Source organism: Spinacia oleracea, chromosome 4, assembly GCF_020520425.1.
Source record: "Spinacia oleracea cultivar Varoflay chromosome 4, BTI_SOV_V1, whole genome shotgun sequence".
Lineage (NCBI taxonomy): Eukaryota > Viridiplantae > Streptophyta > Magnoliopsida > Caryophyllales > Amaranthaceae > Spinacia > Spinacia oleracea.
In genome coordinates this window covers 150,128,227-150,140,225 of record NC_079490.1, presented here as the reverse complement: position 1 = coordinate 150,140,225, position 11,999 = coordinate 150,128,227, and positions in this window count along the sequence as shown.

Sequence of the window (11,999 nt, the reverse complement as noted above, 5' to 3'; positions counted from 1 at the left end):
AAGCACTGAAACCAATTAGTTAAGCAACAAAACTAATTAGTTAATCACTAGAACTAATTAGTTAAGCAATGGAACCAATTAGTTAAGCAATCAAAGTGGTCTTTTCGGTAAGGCGGTCTTACACAAAAGTTGCAGTAAAATATAGACAAGACCATGACATTTAGAATTTTACAAAAATAAGTTTCAAAAAAATCACAATAAATTCTACAGTAGAGGTTACCCAAACTGTAATTTTTTAATTCCGATTTCTTTGATTTAGAAATTCAGCCAGTATACCTTATTTAATTTTCAAAATCTCAAAGAATCTCTATTATATAAGTGAAGAGCTGAGAGGCAATAACGTAATCACACTTTGGGTGTTCCTTTAGAAAAGAATAAAATACCCATTACCCTTTTACTCTCAAACCCTTCGCGTAAAACACGAACTTCACTTCATTCTCCGCTTCACTCTCACGTACTTTCTCTCTCCTACCTTTATTCAAAGGTCTCTAATCTTCAGTTCCCTCACCTTCGATCTCATCCTCATGTAATTCATACAATCAATTCCTTTTTCTTTTTTTTGCATCGACTTTGTTGTTTCTTTCGATTTGGTTATGTTTTTGCGATTCCAATTTTACAAACTAGGGATTTTAATTGCTACTTTGTTTTCATTTTTGCAATTTTCATTACTAATTGAAAGCGTATTTATAACGTGGTTTTGCTTTTGATTAGGTTTTAGAAATCTGATTTGGATTTCTAATAAGTTTTTGCGTTTGTTCGTTTTCTAATGTATTAGCCTCAAATCAAACAATTGGAAGGTGAGAAGAAGAAGAAGGAAAAGATGACGTTTGGGTTTTTCGACGACGACGATGTTGTTTTCGCCGATGGATCATATCGCTCAACAAAGAGTGGATTTATTGATGGGGAAACGCTCTTTTGGTGATTTTCAGGCGTACCAACAATAAATCCTCCTTCAACAATCGCAAACAACAGCAACAACAACAGCAGAATCAAAATTTGATTAGGTTTTTCTTTCAATTTAAATCTAATTTGGATTTCGCAATCGATTTTTTCGACAATGTGTGCGTGATTGAATATTGATTGTTTGGTGTTTTTGAATTTGATTGGTGGTTTTGTTAGACGAATGCGTTTATGGAAGGTGTGACGCAAAAGATCCGGCGTTAAATCGATGAACTGGAGAGATCTTCTAGCGTTGATGGTGGTGATTTGACGGCTGATGGAGTTCCTATTGATTCTTATCTTACTAGGTGGGGTTTTTAGAAGGATTTGTATTTGGCTAAGAATTCATAACTTTGTTTGGTGAATTTGATTAGTGTTTTGTATTTCTTTTTGCATATTTGTCTAAGGATGAAGCTAAATATCCGACTATGTCGCCTTTGAAGGAGATTGTTGATGGTATTAATAGTTTAGTTCAATCCATACTCTTTGGAATGCAGTTAAACTAATGACTTTTAGAAAACTTTCACTTCCCTGACCTCTCCCTTTTGACTCTAATGATTTCTTTTCAATGCTAAAATAGTGTATCACTTGGCAAGTGCATCATTATGGCGCATGATCGAAAGTTTGAAACTTGAAGCACCATGTATGAATCGACTTGGACATAGGGTGAACTACATAATACATTTCTCTTATGTAATTATGAATCCAAATCGTTGTGCTATTACAATATTATTATTTACATTTCTTACATATATTGATTTTTTGATTGATGCAATCATTGTGATTAGTTAAATATGAACTTAGATTGCAAAATTGACCTATACTATGACCTTAATGTTTTTAAATATTAACTTTGAAAATATTTTCTTGCCTAATATTTGTTGTGATTAGTTGTAATAATAAAATTTAAGTTTTTTATATAATTTCGCATGCATCACGTGCATATAAGATTAGTATAATATAATAGAACGTAATCTTTCAATCTTTCTGAATTGACCTCACTCACCTCCACACAATTAATTATTCAAGTGTTTTTATTAAATTTGTTAAATGACTTTGCATGCTTGATTCATATTTGTTTTGCATTTGCATGAGATAGACCTTGTGATTATGGTTTATGACCTTAAATCAAGTAAATGTATCAAATCGAAAATTTAGTCATATAGGATTGCGAAGTGATTCACCTACCTATAAAAATATATTATCATCAAATGAATCACTTTTACAGTTATATTTTAGTATGACATGATTTCTATTATGAAACTATTATTCGATTTTAGGCTATATCATGTATCCTAACTTATCTATACCAAGTCTATACAAAGGATAATCATAGATAAATTGAATGACACATGTCACCCCCATCTTTCATCCATACATTTATTTTTTATTTTCTAATTTTTTTTCTTTTGTTGTTTGTTTTACGAAGTATTTTACAGCTTCAACACCTATTCCACAGTTCCACTCCATCTTCCTCTTTAACACTCAATATTAGTTCATCATTTAATTTATTTTTTTCAACTTTCACCTTTACAATCATATATTCCCACTAAAATAAAAAACCTCAATAAAATTAGCACTTTAAAAGACGGCTAAATAACCACTATATAATTGCCTATTCTTCGAACGGGCTTAAAAGTTAGTTTGGTCAATTCATAAACTCCGAACACGTTACCTCAATTCCCACTCAAAAAGTACACTACTATCCATCCTCAATAGAGTGAAGGTGCACCCAAATTAGGCAAGTTGCAAATTCCAAAATAACTTTCTTTTCAGAAACAATCCAGTCCAAAAATCGTCAATCGGGATGAATTTATTGTTGAATTGTTTTTCATATAAGACCTTTATGGTGTCAATAATCAGGGTGGTTTCCACAACCTTAGTGGAGCGATTTGATTCCAAAAGAAAGTCGGTTACCTATTACCAACCTTATTTTGAGTTATTTAACACTCTCTTTTCCTTCACCCATTGGAATTGACCATTTAGGAAGAGAATCGTGTCAGAACAACGTAGGGTTGTGTAGGGGGCTGCTAGTTTCTCCCTTTTACCGGACTTGGAGTTTTCGGGGAAAATCGGTTTTGAAATGTAAGTTTTGATTGTTTAACAAAATTCGTTTGAAAATTGCTAAACACATCAAACTTGAACCAATTTGTCAAAAGACATGATTAACAAGAGTTGACTTGATTTTTTTACAATCTCACCCTCAAGGGAAGCCAAGTACGAGAATGGCGTATAGTCACGTTAATCAATTTTTGAACATTTGAAAATCAAAATCCAATAAAAATGGTGCCCCTAGGGCTTTGAACATTGAATTTCGAAAGGAGTCGCCACCAAACAATTAGAGTACGTTTATCAAACACCAATTTTTGGTGTTCAAGAGAGAGAATTGGATAAAATATAATAAAAGAGTTGGAGAGATTAGAGAGAAATTAAGAGAGAGAGAGTGAAACCATTTCAGATTTGGTGTTCATGAACACCAAATGTAAAACCAATTTCATGCATGGAATACTTGACATGTGGCATATGAGGGGACTGATGAGTGACATAGTTTTTAGGTATTTTCTAGGTTATTTTATAATTTATTTGTCTAATTTTATCATTTTTAGCCTTTACTTATTTTATTTTATATTGTGTAGCTTAATTAGCGTAATTAGTGATTTTTCTTTGTTTTTAGGTCTAATTTCGTAATCTAGTTATTTTATTTGTTTTATCATTTTATAGTTTAATTATAGTTTCGTTATTATTTTTCTACTCTATTTCTATTTAGTTATTATTATTATTATTATTATTATTATTATTATTTATTTATTTTATATTTATTTATTTTCAGTTTATTTTTATTTCGTGATTTTCGTGTTTGTTTTTATGTGTATTGGTGGCCGAATACTTTGAGGTCGGACACGAGTTCAACTATCGAGTTAATTGGGTCAACTTGTTAAAGAACTAGAGAATTGAATTATGGACAATGTAGTTTGTGGGCCTCAAAACTTGGGCCAAACTGCTGCCAAGAATTGTGCAACATTCCTCTCCTATCCTACACCACCTCCTCTCCTATCCTACACCACCACCTACAACACCCTACTCCTCGGCGCCAATCAGCCACGCATCCCCTTCCGTCCAACTTCTCACCTCCATTCAAACACCAAACAACGCAGCCCAACCTGCCTTCCCTCGCCTTCAACCACCGTCAACCACCTGCTCCCACCCCAGCACCGCCAACCACCTGCTCCCACCCCAGCACCGCCACCATCACTTCTCGCAGCCAGCCTACCATCCTTCTCGCCTCACCAACACCTCCCACATGCATAACCACCAGCATCACGCAGCAACCACCAATTAGCACCACCAGCAACACCAAAACAACACCAAAATGCCCAAAATCGCAGCCAAGGAAACAGAGAAAACAGAGTAATTTGAGTTTGGTCGAACCCGTAACGGAGTTCGACCGAACCGAAAATTTAGAGTTCCTGATTGTATGAGTTTCGGTCGAACCTGAATGAAGTTCGCCCAAACCACAACTAAGTTCGTCCGAACCTTAATCGGGTTCGACCGGACTTTTGGGCGTTCAATTATTGTACGGATTAATGAAAGCCCGTGGTTGTTGTCTTGGTGGTTTGTGCTAGGCCGTTCGATTCGACGCCGTACAATTTGAATTCGATGATGATGATGAACGTCGATGATTGTGAGTAATGAGCGATGGATGGTGACGATTAGATTGCTGATGGTGATGACGGTGTTGATCGGCCGTTGATGATGAGCTGTTGAGAGGAGCAACAAAGATTAACGGTGATGATTAATTGATCGATGAAGATGGCTGATGATGATGATGGAGGATGATTTATGATGATGGAGATGATGGGGCACAGCGAAACTGAAAGGGAGGATGGGTCTGATTTGTTTTTGGAGGGTGGAGGTCAGCGCAAAAAGGAAGCTACGGGGTAGCTAATTTGGTTATAAAAAGGGGGGGGGTTATTTTTCTTAGTTATTTTATTTTCCTTTTGAAGGAAATAATGCCCTTGGTCCAAGTATGCATTCTATGTTAAGTCTAATAAATGCGGTTCAGTATTAATTAACAAGTTAATAATTCAGTGAGATCAAGTGAACTGAATGCCTAGCTAGAGGCCGCTTCAGTTCAAGTGGAATTAATGATATTAATCCACAGCTTACTCTTGACTGAACCCGTAGGGTCACACAAATAGTACGTAAACGGATCAAGTATTTAATGGCATTAGATACTCCATCTATGGATATTCGGAATCGACGGATCTTGGTTTCAGTGGGAGCTGAGATCGTCACAGGCAAGAAATGAATACTCCGGAAACGATGATATTGCCGGAAACGGAAATATGGATCGTATCGGAAATATAAATATTATCCAAGTCGTAGATGTTGCCGGAAACGGAAACATGGTACGTATCGGAAAATATTATCGGAAATGGAAATATTGCCAGAATCGGAAATATTGCCGGAAACGGAAATATTGTCAGAATCGGAAATATTATCGGAATCGGAAAATAATTCCGGAAACGGAAATATTAAATATTTGTTCGAAACGGAAATTGATTCCGGAATCGGAAATATTAAATATTGTTCGTATCGGAAATGAATTCCGGAACCGGGAATTTAATCGGAAGCGTATCGTACGAATTAGCATCGGACGAGGCCTGCCGGACGAAGGCCCAGCACGAAGTCGGGCCATCGCCCAGCAAGCCAAACGCGCGCACAGCCAAGGCAGCGCCCAGGCCCACCGCAAGGCAGGCCCAGCGCGCGCCAAGGCCATGGCCTCGCTGCGTGGGCTGCTGCTCGCACGCACACGCATGGGCGGCCCTCGTGGCTGCCGTGTGTGTGTGAGTTTGTGTTCATGCATGATTCCTAAAACTATTAGAGTTAGTATATGATTAAATTCCTATTCCTAAAAGGATAAATTAATTAATTAGAGTTCTTGTAGGATTCTAAGTTTAATTAATTCGTGTCCTACTAGGATTCCAATTCCCTTTCCATAACTCTATAAATACGTGCCTAGGGGCACATATTTTCAGAGATTAATTCAAGTATTCAAAGTGAGTTTTGAGAGAAAAATTCAGCCATATTTCTTACCTAAGAGTGCCGAAAATTCTAGTACCTTAAGGGCGATTCTAGTTGGTCAATCTTAAGGCGGATCCGGACGTGCTGTGGACTATCTACGGAGGGACGACACTTGGAGTCCTAAAGACTTGTTCTTGTTCGGTTCGGGCGCAGCTAGGGAAGACACGCAACAAAGAGTATGCATCTAAATTATGCTATATGATTATGTGTAAATAATATGTATTCCTGGCTTAATGGTTGTTTCCGCATGATTTATGTATTGTCATATGTATCATAACCTAACAGTGGTATCACGAGCCCCTTATTATTTTCATAATCTAAATTGCATGAACATGGTTAAATATTACAAATTTGCAAGAATTAAAAGGGGTGATTAATTTTCGTAATTGTTAATTAATTGCAAATTGCGTTTATTTGATTATACGTACGCAGTTTTTCGGCAGTTTCTTCGTTACTCATCCAAATCGAGTGATTTTTGTGTCAATTCCGCATGTAAAAGGCATTCTAAAATTTTGACAAAAGTAGTATTTTTCTGCCGAACCCAGAATTCTCAAATTCGAAGCCTAACTATGACTTTTCGAAGGTTTTAGTTTTTCGAATGCAAAATTTCGTAAATTTAAGATGTTAAATTAAATATTTGCGATTCTTGTTGATAAATCTTGAATTTTTGATTGACCTAGTGTATATGTTTAACAAGTTTGAATGCCTAGCCTTGTTAATTATGCAATCTAATTTGTAATTATGATTAATTTGTTGAAAATTAGAATAATTTAGAATTAATTTGATTTTCATAATTAATTATAATTTAATTAGAAACCTATGATTAAAAACCACCATAAAAATTGTAAATTTATGATAAATTTTAAATTTTTATGACCTAGACTTGAATCCATGACAATCGGAAATCAATTGAATAATAAATTTTCGATTTTTCGCCCTAAAATTATGAAATTAATATTATTTATTAATTTGTCATTAATTTTAAATATAAATTTTAAATTTTTATGCGATTCGTTCATATAACTTGCACGCACAAAGCAATGGACGCTTCGTGTTACCTTTAAGGGGTGTTGTATAGTGCGGGCATGCGACGACGAGCAAGGGAGCTCGTCGCCCGTGCGGCACGAATGCAATGAGCAAGGCATGGTGCACGAGCACAAGGCAGCAGCCCTGCCTTGTGTCGTGGGCCACGAGCTATGGACGAATGGGCATGGGCGAAAGGCAAGCCATGGCAGTCGCGTGTGGGCAGCAAGCGAGCTGCGCCACAACGCGCACTGCCTCGCGCAAGGGCGCGCAGCCTCGCGCGCAGCGAGCGCAAGCTCGCGTACCACGAGCGCTGCGCCAAGCGTTGATCGCGCGGAATTGCTCGCGCGCACAGCGAGCGATGGCTCGCGCGCACAGCGAGCGATGGCTCGCGCGCACAGCGAGCGATGGCTCGCGCACACAGCGAGCGATGGAGCGCGCGCAGCGAGTGCTGGCGAGCGCGCACAGCGAGCGATGGCTCGCGTGCGTCGAGCGCTGGCGCGCGCAGCGAGCACCACAGCGTGCGATGGCTTGCGATGGAAGATGCAGCAGCTATGCGACGAGCGCATGGGCTGCGCGCACATGGCCAGCAATGGCTGTGTGCGTGCGGCCCATGGGCGTGCAATGCGTAGGGTGTTTGCGTTGCGATTAAATCGTTTTGAATGTTTAATTTGAAATTTTTCAGTTTACGTAATTTTAATTAATTTTAAAATTAATAATTTAAATTATTTTCTTGGATTTTAATTTTGAATATTGTAATTATAATAAATTTTATTTATTCTAATTATTTTACTAAAATTAAAATCATGAATTAATTTAAATACGACTGAAATTAAATTAAACTTTTTGGATTCAATTATAAATTTATATGAGCTTTAAATTTTAATTAAATTTGTATGTTTCCGGTTAGACTTGAAATACATTTTTATGTTTAAAATTAGTAAAGCATATGAATTTATTGGTTTAAGTGGGAGCCCTTTTAGTCATAAAACTCTTGATTAGGTCTACAAATCCTTAAGGTTAAAACAACTTGATTAGACTTAATAAGGACTGAATAATTGGTAGATTATTAGTGCCCTTGATTAATTGCTGCAAATGTTTACGTGATGCATAATGTGTTTTACTAACCAGCTATGTGGGCCATTCATGATAATGAATGGGTGAATGGTATATATGGTATATGTACTGTTTTGCAGGTTATGAAGTGACTAGTATGGCCCAAATAGGATAGAAAATATGGTCTGCGTACCATTAATTTGAATGTAATTGGTCTAAAGTACCAAAGTTATTTTTCAATTCAAATATGGTCTGCGTACCATCAAATAGTTGTAATTAGTTATAGCTTATCCTATTTGAAGAAAATGGTGCCTCCCACGGAGATTTTCAAGACGGACTTTGAAGTTAAAGCTTCAAGATGAAGTCGGGCCATACTAGATCACATTTATTTTATGCATGTTTTAAGTTATTTATTGCTTTTAAATATGTCTTAAAATGCATGAGATCAAAAGCTTGATTATGTTGCATGATTAAGGATTTTAGTTCACTTAAAATCTAACCAACATAGTAAGAGCCTTAAGTTCCAAACTTAAAAATTGAGTTAAAAGGTGCCATGCCAAAATATACACTTGCTTGGATATCCTTTACATCAATCTAGTAATAGTTTTCGCTCAGCGAGGTGTTACTTATTGGTCCTAAAGGGGCAAGGTACACAAATAATTGTGAGTACATGTTAGTTTTGGTGAAACTCAACGATATAAGTAAGGAGTCCTTTTATGTCGTGGCAAAATCGATAGGTTTACCTAATAAGTTCTTAAACGTACCTATCAACCAAGAATAGTTTCTAGACTATTAGCAAAAGGCTTTTGCTTACCTAAGATGTTCTAGGATTAAGTCGACAAACTGTGCTTAGTTCTTTAATGATTTTAGGATCTTGGAATCATTTTATTCACACCTGCTGGAACACATAACTTGAATAAAATGCTTAATAAACATTGAATTATGCATGTATGCTAGAATTTAAGTTTATTAAGAGAAACCGTGAATGGTTATTTATTTGTTTATTCTTTTCAATTGTAGTTTTTAATATGGCAAACAACAATTCATTAAACATTCGATCAATTCTCGAAAAGGAGAAGTTGAACGGGAAAAACTTCCTTGACTGGCAAAGGAACTTGCAAATAGTTCTTATGCAGGAAGAAAAGGAGTATGTCCTAGATGAGGCGATGCCCGAAGCTGCAGGCGACGGGGTCACTCAGGCAGCCCTCAATCGTTGGATTGATGCCAACAAGGATGTGAAATGTCTAATGCTCGCCACCATGAGTGCGGATCTGCAGAAAACGTTCATCAACTCAGATGCTTTCACAATCATCAGTGAGTTGAAGAACATGTTCCAAGATCTGGCTCGAGTCGAAAGATTCGAGACTCATAGGCAAATTCTTGAGACCAAGCTTAAGAAAGGCGAGCCCGTAAGTCCACATGTTCTCAAAATGATTGGACTCATTGAGAATATGAGTCGGCTGGATCAGCAATTTTCTCAGGAAATGGCTATAAACACCATCCTCCATTCTCTTCATAGCGGGTATGATCAGTTCAAACTGAACTACAGTATGAATAGTCTGGACAAAACGCTCACTGAGCTTCACGGTATGCTGAAGACCGCTGAAAAGACGCTCAAAAGTGATAAGCAGGATGTGCTTATGGTGCGTGGGGGCAAGTTCAAGAAATCTGGAAAGAAGAGGAATGCTAAGAAAGGTGGCAACAAGGCCAGCCCAACTAAGCAAACTGGCGCCAAATCTGTAAAGAGGAAGGTCAGTCAACCCACTTCTGAATCCGAATGCTTCTACTGCAAGAAGAAGGGGCATTGGAAGAGAGATTGCTTGAAGCTAAAGGAAGATCAGAAGAACGGAACAGTCGTTCCATCTTCAGGTATTTTCGTTATAGACTGTATACTTGCTAATTCAACTTCTTGGGTATTAGATACAGGTTATGGCTCACACTTATGTTCCAATCCACAGGGACTAAGAAGAAGTAGAAAGTTAAGCAAGGGTGAAGTCGACCTACGAGTGGGAAATGGAGCACGGATTGCTGCATTAGCTGTAGGAACTTACTATTTGTCGTTGCCCTCCGGGCTAGTTTTGGAACTGGAAGAATGTTTCCATGTTCCAAGTCTTACTAAAAACATCATTTCAGTTTCTTGCTTAGATGCTAAGGGATTTTCCTTTTTAATAAAAGACAATAGTTGTTCGTTTTATTTTAAAGAGATGTTTTATGGATCTGCTAGATTAGTCAATGGACTTTATTTATTAGATCACGACAAACAAGTATATAACATAAATACCAAAAAGGCCAAAAAGGATGATTCAGATCTCACCTATCCGTGGCATTGTCGATTAGGCCATATAAACTTGAAACGCTTAGAAAGACTTCAAAAGGAAGGAATTCTAGAACCATTTGACTTAGAGGATTATGGTAAATGCGAATCATGTTTACTTGGCAAAATGACAAAGCAACCTTTCTCTAAAGTTGGAGAAAGAGCAAATGAACTATTGGGTTTAATCCATACAGATGTATGTGGACCAATGAGTACAAATGCTAGAGGTGGTTTCAGCTACTTTATCACTTTCACTGATGACTTCAGTAGGTATGGTTATGTCTACCTAATGAAGCATAAGTCTGAATCCTTTGACAAATTCAAGGAATTTCAGAGTGAAGTAGAGAATCAATTAGGCAAGAAGATAAAGGCACTGCGATCTGATAGAGGCGGTGAATATCTTAGCTATGAATTTGATGACCATCTGAAAGAATGTGGAATTCTATCAGAATTGACTCCTCCTGGAACACCACAATGGAACGGTGTGTCGGAACGGAGGAACAGAACCTTGCTAGACATGGTCAGGTCGATGATGGGTCAGGCCGAACTTCCATTAGAATTTTGGGGACATGCACTAAATACAGCTGCACTCACTATAAATAGAGCGCCGTCTAAAGCTGTCGAAAAGACTCCATACGAATTATGGTTTGGAAAGCCTCCAAATGTGTCTTTTCTTAAGATTTGGGGATGTGAAGTATACGTCAAACGATTAATTTCAGACAAACTTCATCCAAAATCTGACAAATGTATCCTTGTGGGCTATCCAAAGGAAATAAAGGGGTATTACTTATACAATACATCTGAGAACAAAGTGTTTGTTGCTCGAGATGGTGTCTTTTTGGAGAAAGATCACATTTCCAAAATGACAAGTGGGAGAAAAGTAGACCTCGAAGAAATTCGAGTCGAACAACAAACTCTAGAGAATGCTCAAGATGACATTCAGGATGAAACTCAGAGATCTTTAGAAGAATCTGGTGAGAATCATGGTCAATCTAGAAATGTTACCCCGCGTAGATCGCAAAGATATAGATCTCAACCGGAAAGGTACTTAGGTATTTTGACGAACGAGAGCTATGACGTTCTATTACTTGAAAGTGATGAACCTGCGACTTACAAACAAGCTATGACGAGCCCTAGCTCCAAGCAATGGCAAGAAGCCATGCAATCTGAATTAGACTCCATGTCTGAAAACCAAGTATGGGATTTGGTCGATTTGCCAGATGGCTACCAAGCCATTGGAAGCAAATGGGTTTTCAAACTGAAAAAGGACAAGGATGGGAAACTTGAAGTTTTCAAAGCTAGATTGGTTGCAAAAGGTTACAGGCAAGTCCACGGTGTGGATTACGATGAAACCTTTTCACCAGTTGTAATGCTAAAGTCTATTCGGATAATGTTAGCAATCGCTGCATATTACGATTACGAAATATGGCAGATGGATGTCAAAACTGCTTTCTTAAACGGCGTTTTAACAGAAACTGTGTTTATGACACAGCCTGAAGGTTTTGAGGATCCAAAGAATGCTAAAAAGGTATGCAAGCTAAAGAAATCAATCTACGGATTGAAGCAGGCATCCAGGAGCTGG